A 17428-nucleotide genomic window follows, 5' to 3' on the forward strand; every position below is an offset into this window, starting at 1 on the left:
TTCCCAAATTCTATTTCAATGGTGCATGAATATGGATTAAGCAACAAACTCTGGCACAAGCTTCCCAATGCTGAAAATTAAAAGAAAACTATACTGTCTTAACCCATGACATTGTAAGAATTGGGAAAAAAGTACATCATATACCAAATTCAATTGGAAATTCAAATTAGAAAAAGCTAAACTATGACTAAAAAAGCTTTTTCGATGTTATTTGTACAAGATGTCTGTCATTTAGCCAAGTAGGAACATATTTCTGTGCAAATGATTGTAAAATCAATTTGTACCCATACTTTAAATCAAAAGTCTTAACAGCAACATAAACAGCAGAGCTATATGCTGTCTTTTTTGTTATATTCAACTTTTCGAAAACCTAAGCTTTTGTGTGTCAGGATGGCCGAGCGGTCTAAGGCGCTGCGTTCAGGTCGCAGTCTCTCCTGGAGGCGTGGGTTCAAATCCCACTCCTGACAGTAAGGTTACATTTTATCTTTCTTCTATATATCCTCATACTAATTTAAAGGTAACAAAACATCCTAAAAATTGGACAAACACTCACTTCACACCTCAGTTTCAATTTCCACCACGGAAATCTCGAGCGCTCACAACATAATTACCCCTTTGAAACAAACCACAATTCAGGTTGCAGCCTTCCTTGGAAATAAGGTCTTCAATCGTACTTCTGATTTCCATCTCCTATTCCATTACATTTTTATCATCTACATTTCCTCATATATTTTCCTTGCAAGATAAAATACCTTCCACATTCCGAATGAGGGCTCCAATGATTATTGGTCAGAGCATTGCTCTTGTAAAGCAGAGCTCATGGCCTCAAATCCCACTGGTGTCGCCACAAAGCAATCCTACCAAGCATATAAGCCAAATTCATTAGCCAGCTCTTTAAAGATTCCCAAATTCTATTTCAATGGTGCATGAATATGGATTAAGCAACAAACTCTGGCACAAGCTTCCCAATGCTGAAAATTAAAAGAAAACTATACTGTCTTAACCCATGACATTGTAAGAATTGGGAAAAAAGTACATCATATACCAAATTCAATTGGAAATTCAAATTAGAAAAAGCTAAACTATGACTAAAAAAGCTTTTTCGATGTTATTTGTACAAGATGTCTGTCATTTAGCCAAGTAGGAACATATTTCTGTGCAAATGATTGTAAAATCAATTTGTACCCATACTTTAAATCAAAAGTCTTAACAGCAACATAAACAGCAGAGCTATATGCTGTCTTTTTTGTTATATTCAACTTTTCGAAAACCTAAGCTTTTGTATGTCAGGATGGCCGAGCGGTCTAAGGCGCTGCGTTCAGGTCGCAGTCTCTCCTGGAGGCGTGGGTTCAAATCCCACTCCTGACAGTAAGGTTACATTTTATCTTTCTTCTATATATCCTCATACTAATTTAAAGGTAACAAAACATCCTAAAAATTGGACAAACACTCACTTCACACCTCAGTTTCAATTTCCACCACGGAAATCTCGAGCGCTCACAACATAATTACCCCTTTGAAACAAACCACAATTCAGGTTGCAGCCTTCCTTGGAAATAAGGTCTTCAATCGTACTTCTGATTTCCATCTCCTATTCCATTACATTTTTATCATCTACATTTCCTCATATATTTTCCTTGCAAGATAAAATACCTTCCACATTACGAATGAGGGCTCCAATGATTATTGGTCAGAGCATTGCTCTTGTAAAGCAGAGCTCATGGCCTCAAATCCCACTGGTGTCGCCACAAAGCAATCCTACCAAGCATATAAGCCAAATTCATTAGCCAGCTCTTTAAAGATTCCCAAATTCTATTTCAATGGTGCATGAATATGGATTAAGCAACAAACTCTGGCACAAGCTTCCCAATGCTGAAAATTAAAAGAAAACTATACTGTCTTAACCCATGACATTGTAAGAATTGGGAAAAAAGTACATCATATACCAAATTCAATTGGAAATTCAAATTAGAAAAAGGTAAACTATGACTAAAAAAGCTTTTTCGATGTTATTTGTACAAGATGTCTGTCATTTAGCCAAGTAGGAACATATTTCTGTGCAAATGATTGTAAAATCAATTTGTACCCATACTTTAAATCAAAAGTCTTAACAGCAACATAAACAGCAGAGCTATATGCTGTCTTTTTTGTTATATTCAACTTTTCGAAGACCTAAGCTTTTGTATGTCAGGATGGCTGAGCGGTCTAAGGCGTTGCGTTCAGGTCACAGTCTCTCCTGGAGGCGTGGGTTCAAATCCCACTCCTGACAGTAAGGTTACATTTTATCTTTCTTCTATATATCCTCATACTAATTTAAAGGTAATAAAACATCCTAAAAATTGGACAAACACTCACTTCACACCTCAGTTTCAATTTCCACCACGGAAATCTCGAGCGCTCACAACATAATTACCCCTTTGAAACAAACCACAATTCAGGTTGCAGCCTTCCTTGGAAATAAGGTCTTCAATCGTACTTCTGATTTCCATCTCCTATTCCATTACATTTTTATCATCTACATTTCCTCATATATTTTCCTTGCAAGATAAAATACCTTCCACATTACGAATGAGGGCTCCAATGATTATTGGTCAGAGCATTGCTCTTGTAAAGCAGAGCTCATGGCCTCAAATCCCACTGGTGTCGCCACAAAGCAATCCTACCAAGCATATAAGCCAAATTCATTAGCCAGCTCTTTAAAGATTCCCAAATTCTATTTCAATGGTGCATGAATATGGATTAAGCAACAAACTCTGGCACAAGCTTCCCAATGCTGAAAATTAAAAGAAAACTATACTGTCTTAACCCATGACATTGTAAGAATTGGGAAAAAAGTACATCATATACCAAATTCAATTGGAAATTCAAATTAGAAAAAGCTAAACTATGACTAAAAAAGCTTTTTCGATGTTATTTGTACAAGATGTCTGTCATTTAGCCAAGTAGGAACATATTTCTGTGCAAATGATTGTAAAATCAATTTGTACCCATACTTTAAATCAAAAGTCTTAACAGCAACATAAACAGCAGAGCTATATGCTGTCTTTTTTGTTATATTCAACTTTTCGAAAACCTAAGCTTTTGTGTGTCAGGATGGCCGAGCGGTCTAAGGCGCTGCGTTCAGGTCGCAGTCTCTCCTGGAGGCGTGGGTTCAAATCCCACTCCTGACAGTAAGGTTACATTTTATCTTTCTTCTATATATCCTCATACTAATTTAAAGGTAACAAAACATCCTAAAAATTGGACAAACACTCACTTCACACCTCAGTTTCAATTTCCACCACGGAAATCTCGAGCGCTCACAACATAATTACCCCTTTGAAACAAACCACAATTCAGGTTGCAGCCTTCCTTGGAAATAAGGTCTTCAATCGTACTTCTGATTTCCATCTCCTATTCCATTACATTTTTATCATCTACATTTCCTCATATATTTTCCTTGCAAGATAAAATACCTTCCACATTCCGAATGAGGGCTCCAATGATTATTGGTCAGAGCATTGCTCTTGTAAAGCAGAGCTCATGGCCTCAAATCCCACTGGTGTCGCCACAAAGCAATCCTACCAAGCATATAAGCCAAATTCATTAGCCAGCTCTTTAAAGATTCCCAAATTCTATTTCAATGGTGCATGAATATGGATTAAGCAACAAACTCTGGCACAAGCTTCCCAATGCTGAAAATTAAAAGAAAACTATACTGTCTTAACCCATGACATTGTAAGAATTGGGAAAAAAGTACATCATATACCAAATTCAATTGGAAATTCAAATTAGAAAAAGCTAAACTATGACTAAAAAAGCTTTTTCGATGTTATTTGTACAAGATGTCTGTCATTTAGCCAAGTAGGAACATATTTCTGTGCAAATGATTGTAAAATCAATTTGTACCCATACTTTAAATCAAAAGTCTTAACAGCAACATAAACAGCAGAGCTATATGCTGTCTTTTTTGTTATATTCAACTTTTCGAAAACCTAAGCTTTTGTATGTCAGGATGGCCGAGCGGTCTAAGGCGTTGCGTTCAGGTCGCAGTCTCTCCTGGAGGCGTGGGTTCAAATCCCACTCCTGACAGTAAGGTTACATTTTATCTTTCTTCTATATATCCTCATACTAATTTAAAGGTAACAAAACATCCTAAAAATTGGACAAACACTCACTTCACACCTCAGTTTCAATTTCCACCACGGAAATCTCGAGCACTCACAACATAATTACCCCTTTGAAACAAACCACAATTCAGGTTGCAGCCTTCCTTGGAAATAAGGTCTTCAATCGTACTTCTGATTTCCATCTCCTATTCCATTACATTTTTATCATCTACATTTCCTCATATATTTTCCTTGCAAGATAAAATACCTTCCACATTACGAATGAGGGCTCCAATGATTATTGGTCAGAGCATTGCTCTTGTAAAACAGAGCTCATGGCCTCAAATCCCACTGGTGTCGCCACAAAGCAATCCTACCAAGCATATAAGCCAAATTCATTAGCCAGCTCTTTAAAGATTCCCAAATTCTATTTCAATGGTGCATGAATATGGATTAAGCAACAAACTCTGGCACAAGCTTCCCAATGCTGAAAATTAAAAGAAAACTATACTGTCTTAACCCATGACATTGTAAGAATTGGGAAAAAAGTACATCATATACCAAATTCAATTGGAAATTCAAATTAGAAAAAGCTAAACTATGACTAAAAAAGCTTTTTCGATGTTATTTGTACAAGATGTCTGTCATTTAGCCAAGTAGGAACATATTTCTGTGCAAATGATTGTAAAATCAATTTGTACCCATACTTTAAATCAAAAGTCTTAACAGCAACATAAACAGCAGAGCTATATGCTGTCTTTTTTGTTATATTCAACTTTTCGAAAACCTAAGCTTTTGTATGTCAGGATGGCCGAGCGGTCTAAGGCGTTGCGTTCAGGTCGCAGTCTCTCCTGGAGGCGTGGGTTCAAATCCCACTCCTGACAGTAAGGTTACATTTTATCTTTCTTCTATATATCCTCATACTAATTTAAAGGTAACAAAACATCCTAAAAATTGGACAAACACTCACTTCACACCTCAGTTTCAATTTCCACCACGGAAATCTCGAGCGCTCACAACATAATTACCCCTTTGAAACAAACCACAATTCAGGTTGCAGCCTTCCTTGGAAATAAGGTCTTCAATCGTACTTCTGATTTCCATCTCCTATTCCATTACATTTTTATCATCTACATTTCCTCATATATTTTCCTTGCAAGATAAAATACCTTCCACATTCCGAATGAGGGCTCCAATGATTATTGGTCAGAGCATTGCTCTTGTAAAGCAGAGCTCATGGCCTCAAATCCCACTGGTGTCGCCACAAAGCAATCCTACCAAGCATATAAGCCAAATTCATTAGCCAGCTCTTTAAAGATTCCCAAATTCTATTTCAATGGTGCATGAATATGGATTAAGCAACAAACTCTGGCACAAGCTTCCCAATGCTGAAAATTAAAAGAAAACTATACTGTCTTAACCCATGACATTGTAAGAATTGGGAAAAAAGTACATCATATACCAAATTCAATTGGAAATTCAAATTAGAAAAAGCTAAACTATGACTAAAAAAGCTTTTTCGATGTTATTTGTACAAGATGTCTGTCATTTAGCCAAGTAGGAACATATTTCTGTGCAAATGATTGTAAAATCAATTTGTACCCATACTTTAAATCAAAAGTCTTAACAGCAACATAAACAGCAGAGCTATATGCTGTCTTTTTTGTTATATTCAACTTTTCGAAAACCTAAGCTTTTGTATGTCAGGATGGCCGAGCGGTCTAAGGCGTTGCGTTCAGGTCGCAGTCTCTCCTGGAGGCGTGGGTTCAAATCCCACTCCTGACAGTAAGGTTACATTTTATCTTTCTTCTATATATCCTCATACTAATTTAAAGGTAACAAAACATCCTAAAAATTGGACAAACACTCACTTCACACCTCAGTTTCAATTTCCACCACGGAAATCTCGAGCGCTCACAACATAATTACCCCTTTGAAACAAACCACAATTCAGGTTGCAGCCTTCCTTGGAAATAAGGTCTTCAATCGTACTTCTGATTTCCATCTCCTATTCCATTACATTTTTATCATCTACATTTCCTCATATATTTTCCTTGCAAGATAAAATACCTTCCACATTACGAATGAGGGCTCCAATGATTATTGGTCAGAGCATTGCTCTTGTAAAGCAGAGCTCATGGCCTCAAATCCCACTGGTGTCGCCACAAAGCAATCCTACCAAGCATATAAGCCAAATTCATTAGCCAGCTCTTTAAAGATTCCCAAATTCTATTTCAATGGTGCATGAATATGGATTAAGCAACAAACTCTGGCACAAGCTTCACAATGCTGAAAATTAAAAGAAAACTATACTGTCTTAACCCATGACATTGTAAGAATTGGGAAAAAAAGTACATCATATACCAAATTCAATTGGAAATTCAAATTAGAAAAAGCTAAACTATGACTAAAAAAGCTTTTTCGATGTTATTTGTACAAGATGTCTGTCATTTAGCCAAGTAGGAACATATTTCTGTGCAAATGATTGTAAAATCAATTTGTACCCATACTTTAAATCAAAAGTCTTAACAGCAACATAAACAGCAGAGCTATATGCTGTCTTTTTTGTTATATTCAACTTTTCGAAAACCTAAGCTTTTGTATGTCAGGATGGCCGAGCGGTCTAAGGCGCTGCGTTCAGGTCGCAGTCTCTCCTGGAGGCGTGGGTTCAAATCCCACTCCTGACAGTAAGGTTACATTTTATCTTTCTTCTATATATCCTCATACTAATTTAAAGGTAACAAAACATCCTAAAAATTGGACAAACACTCACTTCACACCTCAGTTTCAATTTCCACCACGGAAATCTCGAGCGCTCACAACATAATTACCCCTTTGAAACAAACCACAATTCAGGTTGCAGCCTTCCTTGGAAATAAGGTCTTCAATCGTACTTCTGATTTCCATCTCCTATTCCATTACATTTTTATCATCTACATTTCCTCATATATTTTCCTTGCAAGATAAAATACCTTCCACATTACGAATGAGGGCTCCAATGATTATTGGTCAGAGCATTGCTCTTGTAAAGCAGAGCTCATGGCCTCAAATCCCACTGGTGTCGCCACAAAGCAATCCTACCAAGCATATAAGCCAAATTCATTAGCCAGCTCTTTAAAGATTCCCAAATTCTATTTCAATGGTGCATGAATATGGATTAAGCAACAAACTCTGGCACAAGCTTCCCAATGCTGAAAATTAAAAGAAAACTATACTGTCTTAACCCATGACATTGTAAGAATTGGGAAAAAAGTACATCATATACCAAATTCAATTGGAAATTCAAATTAGAAAAAGGTAAACTATGACTAAAAAAGCTTTTTCGATGTTATTTGTACAAGATGTCTGTCATTTAGCCAAGTAGGAACATATTTCTGTGCAAATGATTGTAAAATCAATTTGTACCCATACTTTAAATCAAAAGTCTTAACAGCAACATAAACAGCAGAGCTATATGCTGTCTTTTTTGTTATATTCAACTTTTCGAAGACCTAAGCTTTTGTATGTCAGGATGGCTGAGCGGTCTAAGGCGTTGCGTTCAGGTCACAGTCTCTCCTGGAGGCGTGGGTTCAAATCCCACTCCTGACAGTAAGGTTACATTTTATCTTTCTTCTATATATCCTCATACTAATTTAAAGGTAATAAAACATCCTAAAAATTGGACAAACACTCACTTCACACCTCAGTTTCAATTTCCACCACGGAAATCTCGAGCGCTCACAACATAATTACCCCTTTGAAACAAACCACAATTCAGGTTGCAGCCTTCCTTGGAAATAAGGTCTTCAATCGTACTTCTGATTTCCATCTCCTATTCCATTACATTTTTATCATCTACATTTCCTCATATATTTTCCTTGCAAGATAAAATACCTTCCACATTACGAATGAGGGCTCCAATGATTATTGGTCAGAGCATTGCTCTTGTAAAGCAGAGCTCATGGCCTCAAATCCCACTGGTGTTGCCACAAAGCAATCCTACCAAGCATATAAGCCAAATTCATTAGCCAGCTCTTTAAAGATTCCCAAATTCTATTTCAATGGTGCATGAATATGGATTAAGCAACAAACTCTGGCACAAGCTTCCCAATGCTGAAAATTAAAAGAAAACTATACTGTCTTAACCCATGACATTGTAAGAATTGGGAAAAAAGTACATCATATACCAAATTCAATTGGAAATTCAAATTAGAAAAAGCTAAACTATGACTAAAAAAGCTTTTTCGATGTTATTTGTACAAGATGTCTGTCATTTAGCCAAGTAGGAACATATTTCTGTGCAAATGATTGTAAAATCAATTTGTACCCATACTTTAAATCAAAAGTCTTAACAGCAACATAAACAGCAGAGCTATATGCTGTCTTTTTTGTTATATTCAACTTTTCGAAAACCTAAGCTTTTGTGTGTCAGGATGGCCGAGCGGTCTAAGGCGCTGCGTTTAGGTCGCAGTCTCTCCTGGAGGCGTGGGTTCAAATCCCACTCCTGACAGTAAGGTTACATTTTATCTTTCTTTTATATATCCTCATACTAATTTAAAGGTAACAAAACATCCTAAAAATTGGACAAACACTCACTTCACACCTCAGTTTCAATTTCCACCACGGAAATCTCGAGCGCTCACAACATAATTACCCCTTTGAAACAAACCACAATTCAGGTTGCAGCCTTCCTTGGAAATAAGGTCTTCAATCGTACTTCTGATTTCCATCTCCTATTCCATTACATTTTTATCATCTACATTTCCTCATATATTTTCCTTGCAAGATAAAATACCTTCCACATTCCGAATGAGGGCTCCAATGATTATTGGTCAGAGCATTGCTCTTGTAAAGCAGAGCTCATGGCCTCAAATCCCACTGGTGTCGCCACAAAGCAATCCTACCAAGCATATAAGCCAAATTCATTAGCCAGCTCTTTAAAGATTCCCAAATTCTATTTCAATGGTGCATGAATATGGATTAAGCAACAAACTCTGGCACAAGCTTCCCAATGCTGAAAATTAAAAGAAAACTATACTGTCTTAACCCATGACATTGTAAGAATTGGGAAAAAAGTACATCATATACCAAATTCAATTGGAAATTCAAATTAGAAAAAGCTAAACTATGACTAAAAAAGCTTTTTCGATGTTATTTGTACAAGATGTCTGTCATTTAGCCAAGTAGGAACATATTTCTGTGCAAATGATTGTAAAATCAATTTGTACCCATACTTAAATCAAAAGTCTTAACAGCAACATAAACAGCAGAGCTATATGCTGTCTTTTTTGTTATATTCAACTTTTCGAAAACCTAAGCTTTTGTATGTCAGGATGGCCGAGCGGTCTAAGGCGTTGCGTTCAGGTCGCAGTCTCTCCTGGAGGCGTGGGTTCAAATCCCACTCCTGACAGTAAGGTTACATTTTATCTTTCTTCTATATATCCTCATACTAATTTAAAGGTAACAAAACATCCTAAAAATTGGACAAACACTCACTTCACACCTCAGTTTCAATTTCCACCACGGAAATCTCGAGCGCTCACAACATAATTACCCCTTTGAAACAAACCACAATTCAGGTTGCAGCCTTCCTTGGAAATAAGGTCTTCAATCGTACTTCTGATTTCCATCTCCTATTCCATTACATTTTTATCATCTACATTTCCTCATATATTTTCCTTGCAAGATAAAATACCTTCCACATTACGAATGAGGGCTCCAATGATTATTGGTCAGAGCATTGCTCTTGTAAAGCAGAGCTCATGGCCTCAAATCCCACTGGTGTCGCCACAAAGCAATCCTACCAAGCATATAAGCCAAATTCATTAGCCAGCTCTTTAAAGATTCCCAAATTCTATTTCAATGGTGCATGAATATGGATTAAGCAACAAACTCTGGCACAAGCTTCCCAATGCTGAAAATTAAAAGAAAACTATACTGTCTTAACCCATGACATTGTAAGAATTGGGAAAAAAGTACATCATATACCAAATTCAATTGGAAATTCAAATTAGAAAAAGCTAAACTATGACTAAAAAAGCTTTTTCGATGTTATTTGTACAAGATGTCTGTCATTTAGCCAAGTAGGAACATATTTCTGTGCAAATGTTTGTAAAATCAATTTGTACCCATACTTTAAATCAAAAGTCTTAACAGCAACAAAAACAGCAGAGCTATATGCTGTCTTTTTTGTTATATTCAACTTTTCGAAAACCTAAGCTTTTGTATGTCAGGATGGCCGAGCGGTCTAAGGCGTTGCGTTCAGGTCGCAGTCTCTCCTGGAGGCGTGGGTTCAAATCCCACTCCTGACAGTAAGGTTACATTTTATCTTTCTTCTATATATCCTCATACTAATTTAAAGGTAACAAAACATCCTAAAAATTGGACAAACACTCACTTCACACCTCAGTTTCAATTTCCACCACGGAAATCTCGAGCGCTCACAACATAATTACCCCTTTGAAACAAACCACAATTCAGGTTGCAGCCTTCCTTGGAAATAAGGTCTTCAATCGTACTTCTGATTTCCATCTCCTATTCCATTACATTTTTATCATCTACATTTCCTCATATATTTTCCTTGCAAGATAAAATACCTTCCACATTACGAATGAGGGCTCCAATGATTATTGGTCAGAGCATTGCTCTTGTAAAGCAGAGCTCATGGCCTCAAATCCCACTGGTGTCGCCACAAAGCAATCCTACCAAGCATATAAGCCAAATTCATTAGCCAGCTCTTTAAAGATTCCCAAATTCTATTTCAATGGTGCATGAATATGGATTAAGCAACAAACTCTGGCACAAGCTTCCCAATGCTGAAAATTAAAAGAAAACTATACTGTCTTAACCCATGACATTGTAAGAATTGGGAAAAAAAGTACATCATATACCAAATTCAATTGGAAATTCAAATTAGAAAAAGCTAAACTATGACTAAAAAAGCTTTTTCGATGTTATTTGTACAAGATGTCTGTCATTTAGCCAAGTAGGAACATATTTCTGTGCAAATGATTGTAAAATCAATTTGTACCCATACTTTAAATCAAAAGTCTTAACAGCAACATAAACAGCAGAGCTATATGCTGTCTTTTTTGTTATATTCAACTTTTCGAAAACCTAAGCTTTTGTATGTCAGGATGGCCGAGCGGTCTAAGGCGCTGCGTTCAGGTCGCAGTCTCTCCTGGAGGCGTGGGTTCAAATCCCACTCCTGACAGTAAGGTTACATTTTATCTTTCTTCTATATATCCTCATACTAATTTAAAGGTAACAAAACATCCTAAAAATTGGACAAACACTCACTTCACACCTCAGTTTCAATTTCCACCACGGAAATCTCGAGCGCTCACAACATAATTACCCCTTTGAAACAAACCACAATTCAGGTTGCAGCCTTCCTTGGAAATAAGGTCTTCAATCGTACTTCTGATTTCCATCTCCTATTCCATTACATTTTTATCATCTACATTTCCTCATATATTTTCCTTGCAAGATAAAATACCTTCCACATTACGAATGAGGGCTCCAATGATTATTGGTCAGAGCATTGCTCTTGTAAAGCAGAGCTCATGGCCTCAAATCCCACTGGTGTCGCCACAAAGCAATCCTACCAAGCATATAAGCCAAATTCATTAGCCAGCTCTTTAAAGATTCCCAAATTCTATTTCAATGGTGCATGAATATGGATTAAGCAACAAACTCTGGCACAAGCTTCCCAATGCTGAAAATTAAAAGAAAACTATACTGTCTTAACCCATGACATTGTAAGAATTGGGAAAAAAGTACATCATATACCAAATTCAATTGGAAATTCAAATTAGAAAAAGCTAAACTATGACTAAAAAAGCTTTTTCGATGTTATTTGTACAAGATGTCTGTCATTTAGCCAAGTAGGAACATATTTCTGTGCAAATGATTGTAAAATCAATTTGTACCCATACTTTAAATCAAAAGTCTTAACAGCAACATAAACAGCAGAGCTATATGCTGTCTTTTTTGTTATATTCAACTTTTCGAAAACCTAAGCTTTTGTATGTCAGGATGGCCGAGCGGTCTAAGGCGCTGCGTTCAGGTCGCAGTCTCTCCTGGAGGCGTGGGTTCAAATCCCACTCCTGACAGTAAGGTTACATTTTATCTTTCTTCTATATATCCTCATACTAATTTAAAGGTAACAAAACATCCTAAAAATTGGACAAACACTCACTTCACACCTCAGTTTCAATTTCCACCACGGAAATCTCGAGCGCTCACAACATAATTACCCCTTTGAAACAAACCACAATTCAGGTTGCAGCCTTCCTTGGAAATAAGGTCTTCAATCGTACTTCTGATTTCCATCTCCTATTCCATTACATTTTTATCATCTACATTTCCTCATATATTTTCCTTGCAAGATAAAATACCTTCCACATTACGAATGAGGGCTCCAATGATTATTGGTCAGAGCATTGCTCTTGTAAAGCAGAGCTCATGGCCTCAAATCCCACTGGTGTCGCCACAAAGCAATCCTACCAAGCATATAAGCCAAATTCATTAGCCAGCTCTTTAAAGATTCCCAAATTCTATTTCAATGGTGCATGAATATGGATTAAGCAACAAACTCTGGCACAAGCTTCCCAATGCTGAAAATTAAAAGAAAACTATACTGTCTTAACCCATGACATTGTAAGAATTGGGAAAAAAGTACATCATATACCAAATTCAATTGGAAATTCAAATTAGAAAAAGGTAAACTATGACTAAAAAAGCTTTTTCGATGTTATTTGTACAAGATGTCTGTCATTTAGCCAAGTAGGAACATATTTCTGTGCAAATGATTGTAAAATCAATTTGTACCCATACTTTAAATCAAAAGTCTTAACAGCAACATAAACAGCAGAGCTATATGCTGTCTTTTTTGTTATATTCAACTTTTCGAAGACCTAAGCTTTTGTATGTCAGGATGGCTGAGCGGTCTAAGGCGTTGCGTTCAGGTCACAGTCTCTCCTGGAGGCGTGGGTTCAAATCCCACTCCTGACAGTAAGGTTACATTTTATCTTTCTTCTATATATCCTCATACTAATTTAAAGGTAATAAAACATCCTAAAAATTGGACAAACACTCACTTCACACCTCAGTTTCAATTTCCACCACGGAAATCTCGAGCGCTCACAACATAATTACCCCTTTGAAACAAACCACAATTCAGGTTGCAGCCTTCCTTGGAAATAAGGTCTTCAATCGTACTTCTGATTTCCATCTCCTATTCCATTACATTTTTATCATCTACATTTCCTCATATATTTTCCTTGCAAGATAAAATACCTTCCACATTACGAATGAGGGCTCCAATGATTATTGGTCAGAGCATTGCTCTTGTAAAGCAGAGCTCATGGCCTCAAATCCCACTGGTGTTGCCACAAAGCAATCCTACCAAGCATATAAGCCAAATTCATTAGCCAGCTCTTTAAAGATTCACAAATTCTATTTCAATGGTGCATGAATATGGATTAAGCAACAAACTCTGGCACAAGCTTCCCAATGCTGAAAATTAAAAGAAAACTATACTGTCTTAACCCATGACATTGTAAGAATTGGGAAAAAAGTACATCATATACCAAATTCAATTGGAAATTCAAATTAGAAAAAGCTAAACTATGACTAAAAAAGCTTTTTCGATGTTATTTGTACAAGATGTCTGTCATTTAGCCAAGTAGGAACATATTTCTGTGCAAATGATTGTAAAATCAATTTGTACCCATACTTTAAATCAAAAGTCTTAACAGCAACATAAACAGCAGAGCTATATGCTGTCTTTTTTGTTATATTCAACTTTTCGAAAACCTAAGCTTTTGTGTGTCAGGATGGCCGAGCGGTCTAAGGCGCTGCGTTCAGGTTGCAGGCTCTCCTGGAGGCGTGGGTTCAAATCCCACTCCTGACAGTAAGGTTACATTTTATCTTTCTTCTATATATCCTCATACTAATTTAAAGGTAACAAAACATCCTAAAAATTGGACAAACACTCACTTCACACCTCAGTTTCAATTTCCACCACGGAAATCTCGAGCGCTCACAACATAATTACCCCTTTGAAACAAACCACAATTCAGGTTGCAGCCTTCCTTGGAAATAAGGTCTTCAATCGTACTTCTGATTTCCATCTCCTATTCCATTACATTTTTATCATCTACATTTCCTCATATATTTTCCTTGCAAGATAAAATACCTTCCACATTCCGAATGAGGGCTCCAATGATTATTGGTCAGAGCATTGCTCTTGTAAAGCAGAGCTCATGGCCTCAAATCCCACTGGTGTCGCCACAAAGCAATCCTACCAAGCATATAAGCCAAATTCATTAGCCAGCTCTTTAAAGATTCCCAAATTCTATTTCAATGGTGCATGAATATGGATTAAGCAACAAACTCTGGCACAAGCTTCCCAATGCTGAAAATTAAAAGAAAACTATACTGTCTTAACCCATGACATTGTAAGAATTGGGAAAAAAGTACATCATATACCAAATTCAATTGGAAATTCAAATTAGAAAAAGCTAAACTATGACTAAAAAAGCTTTTTCGATGTTATTTGTACAAGATGTCTGTCATTTAGCCAAGTAGGAACATATTTCTGTGCAAATGATTGTAAAATCAATTTGTACCCATACTTTAAATCAAAAGTCTTAACAGCAACATAAACAGCAGAGCTATATGCTGTCTTTTTTGTTATATTCAACTTTTCGAAAACCTAAGCTTTTGTATGTCAGGATGGCCGAGCGGTCTAAGGCGCTGCGTTCAGGTCGCAGTCTCTCCTGGAGGCGTGGGTTCAAATCCCACTCCTGACAGTAAGGTTACATTTTATCTTTCTTCTATATATCCTCATACTAATTTAAAGGTAACAAAACATCCTAAAAATTGGACAAACACTCACTTCACACCTCAGTTTCAATTTCCACCACGGAAATCTCGAGCGCTCACAACATAATTACCCCTTTGAAACAAACCACAATTCAGGTTGCAGCCTTCCTTGGAAATAAGGTCTTCAATCGTACTTCTGATTTCCATCTCCTATTCCATTACATTTTTATCATCTACATTTCCTCATATATTTTCCTTGCAAGATAAAATACCTTCCACATTACGAATGAGGGCTCCAATGATTATTGGTCAGAGCATTGCTCTTGTAAAGCAGAGCTCATGGCCTCAAATCCCACTGGTGTCGCCACAAAGCAATCCTACCAAGCATATAAGCCAAATTCATTAGCCAGCTCTTTAAAGATTCCCAAATTCTATTTCAATGGTGCATGAATATGGATTAAGCAACAAACTCTGGCACAAGCTTCCCAATGCTGAAAATTAAAAGAAAACTATACTGTCTTAACCCATGACATTGTAAGAATTGGGAAAAAAGTACATCATATACCAAATTCAATTGGAAATTCAAATTAGAAAAAGCTAAACTATGACTAAAAAAGCTTTTTCGATGTTATTTGTACAAGATGTCTGTCATTTAGCCAAGTAGGAACATATTTCTGTGCAAATGATTGTAAAATCAATTTGTACCCATACTTTAAATCAAAAGTCTTAACAGCAACATAAACAGCAGAGCTATATGCTGTCTTTTTTGTTATATTCAACTTTTCGAAGACCTAAGCTTTTGTATGTCAGGATGGCTGAGCGGTCTAAGGCGTTGCGTTCAGGTCACAGTCTCTCCTGGAGGCGTGGGTTCAAATCCCACTCCTGACAGTAAGGTTACATTTTATCTTTCTTCTATATATCCTCATACTAATTTAAAGGTAACAAAACATCCTAAAAATTGGACAAACACTCACTTCACACCTCAGTTTCAATTTCCACCACGGAAATCTCGAGCGCTCACAACATAATTACCCCTTTGAAACAAACCACAATTCAGGTTGCAGCCTTCCTTGGAAATAAGGTCTTCAATCGTACTTCTGATTTCCATCTCCTATTCCATTACATTTTTATCATCTACATTTCCTCATATATTTTCCTTGCAAGATAAAATACCTTCCACATTCCGAATGAGGGCTCCAATGATTATTGGTCAGAGCATTGCTCTTGTAAAGCAGAGCTCATGGCCTCAAATCCCACTGGTGTCGCCACAAAGCAATCCTACCAAGCATATAAGCCAAATTCATTAGCCAGCTCTTTAAAGATTCACAAATTCTATTTCAATGGTGCATGAATATGGATTAAGCAACAAACTCTGGCACAAGCTTCCCAATGCTGAAAATTAAAAGAAAACTATACTGTCTTAACCCATGACATTGTAAGAATTGGGAAAAAAGTACATCATATACCAAATTCAATTGGAAATTCAAATTAGAAAAAGCTAAACTATGACTAAAAAAGCTTTTTCGATGTTATTTGTACAAGATGTCTGTCATTTAGCCAAGTAGGAACATATTTCTGTGCAAATGATTGTAAAATCAATTTGTACCCATACTTTAAATCAAAAGTCTTAACAGCAACATAAACAGCAGAGCTATATGCTGTCTTTTTTGTTATATTCAACTTTTCGAAAACCTAAGCTTTTGTGTGTCAGGATGGCCGAGCGGTCTAAGGCGTTGCGTTCAGGTCGCAGTCTCTCCTGGAGGCGTGGGTTCAAATCCCACTCCTGACAGTAAGGTTACATTTTATCTTTCTTCTATATATCCTCATACTAATTTAAAGGTAACAAAACATCCTAAAAATTGGACAAACACTCACTTCACACCTCAGTTTCAATTTCCACCACGGAAATCTCGAGCGCTCACAACATAATTACCCCTTTGAAACAAACCACAATTCAGGTTGCAGCCTTCCTTGGAAATAAGGTCTTCAATCGTACTTCTGATTTCCATCTCCTATTCCATTACATTTTTATCATCTACATTTCCTCATATATTTTCCTTGCAAGATAAAATACCTTCCACATTACGAATGAGGGCTCCAATGATTATTGGTCAGAGCATTGCTCTTGTAAAGCAGAGCTCATGGCCTCAAATCCCACTGGTGTCGCCACAAAGCAATCCTACCAAGCATATAAGCCAAATTCATTAGCCAGCTCTTTAAAGATTCCCAAATTCTATTTCAATGGTGCATGAATATGGATTAAGCAACAAACTCTGGCACAAGCTTCCCAATGCTGAAAATTAAAAGAAAACTATACTGTCTTAACCCATGACATTGTAAGAATTGGGAAAAAAGTACATCATATACCAAATTCAATTGGAAATTCAAATTAGAAAAAGCTAAACTATGACTAAAAAAGCTTTTTCGATGTTATTTGTACAAGATGTCTGTCATTTAGCCAAGTAGGAACATATTTCTGTGCAAATGATTGTAAAATCAATTTGTACCCATACTTTAAATCAAAAGTCTTA

The 17428-nt window shown here is 36.6% G+C and overlaps 8 non-coding genes across 8 annotated transcripts; all 8 read left to right on the forward strand.

The window, feature by feature from the left end:
- The first annotated feature begins 384 nt into the window (after positions 1–384).
- TRNAL-CAG (transfer RNA leucine (anticodon CAG)) lies at positions 385–467 on the forward strand. The gene has a single exon. It is a non-coding gene; the product is annotated as a tRNA-Leu (tRNA).
- An 818-nt stretch (positions 468–1285) lies between these two features.
- TRNAL-CAG (transfer RNA leucine (anticodon CAG)) lies at positions 1286–1368 on the forward strand. Its single transcript has one exon. It is a non-coding gene; the product is annotated as a tRNA-Leu (tRNA).
- Positions 1369–3087: 1719 nt separating this feature from the next.
- On the forward strand, positions 3088–3170 carry TRNAL-CAG (transfer RNA leucine (anticodon CAG)). Its single transcript has one exon. It is a non-coding gene; the product is annotated as a tRNA-Leu (tRNA).
- A 3522-nt stretch (positions 3171–6692) lies between these two features.
- On the forward strand, positions 6693–6775 carry TRNAL-CAG (transfer RNA leucine (anticodon CAG)). The gene has a single exon. It is a non-coding gene; the product is annotated as a tRNA-Leu (tRNA).
- Positions 6776–8494: 1719 nt separating this feature from the next.
- Positions 8495–8577, forward strand: TRNAL-UAG (transfer RNA leucine (anticodon UAG)). The gene has a single exon. It is a non-coding gene; the product is annotated as a tRNA-Leu (tRNA).
- A 2620-nt stretch (positions 8578–11197) lies between these two features.
- Positions 11198–11280, forward strand: TRNAL-CAG (transfer RNA leucine (anticodon CAG)). The gene has a single exon. It is a non-coding gene; the product is annotated as a tRNA-Leu (tRNA).
- Positions 11281–12098: 818 nt separating this feature from the next.
- On the forward strand, positions 12099–12181 carry TRNAL-CAG (transfer RNA leucine (anticodon CAG)). Its single transcript has one exon. It is a non-coding gene; the product is annotated as a tRNA-Leu (tRNA).
- A 2620-nt stretch (positions 12182–14801) lies between these two features.
- On the forward strand, positions 14802–14884 carry TRNAL-CAG (transfer RNA leucine (anticodon CAG)). Its single transcript has one exon. It is a non-coding gene; the product is annotated as a tRNA-Leu (tRNA).
- The last annotated feature ends 2544 nt before the right edge of the window (positions 14885–17428 follow it).

This window comes from Mixophyes fleayi, chromosome 1 (genome assembly GCF_038048845.1).
Source record: "Mixophyes fleayi isolate aMixFle1 chromosome 1, aMixFle1.hap1, whole genome shotgun sequence".
Classification (NCBI taxonomy): domain Eukaryota; kingdom Metazoa; phylum Chordata; class Amphibia; order Anura; family Limnodynastidae; genus Mixophyes; species Mixophyes fleayi.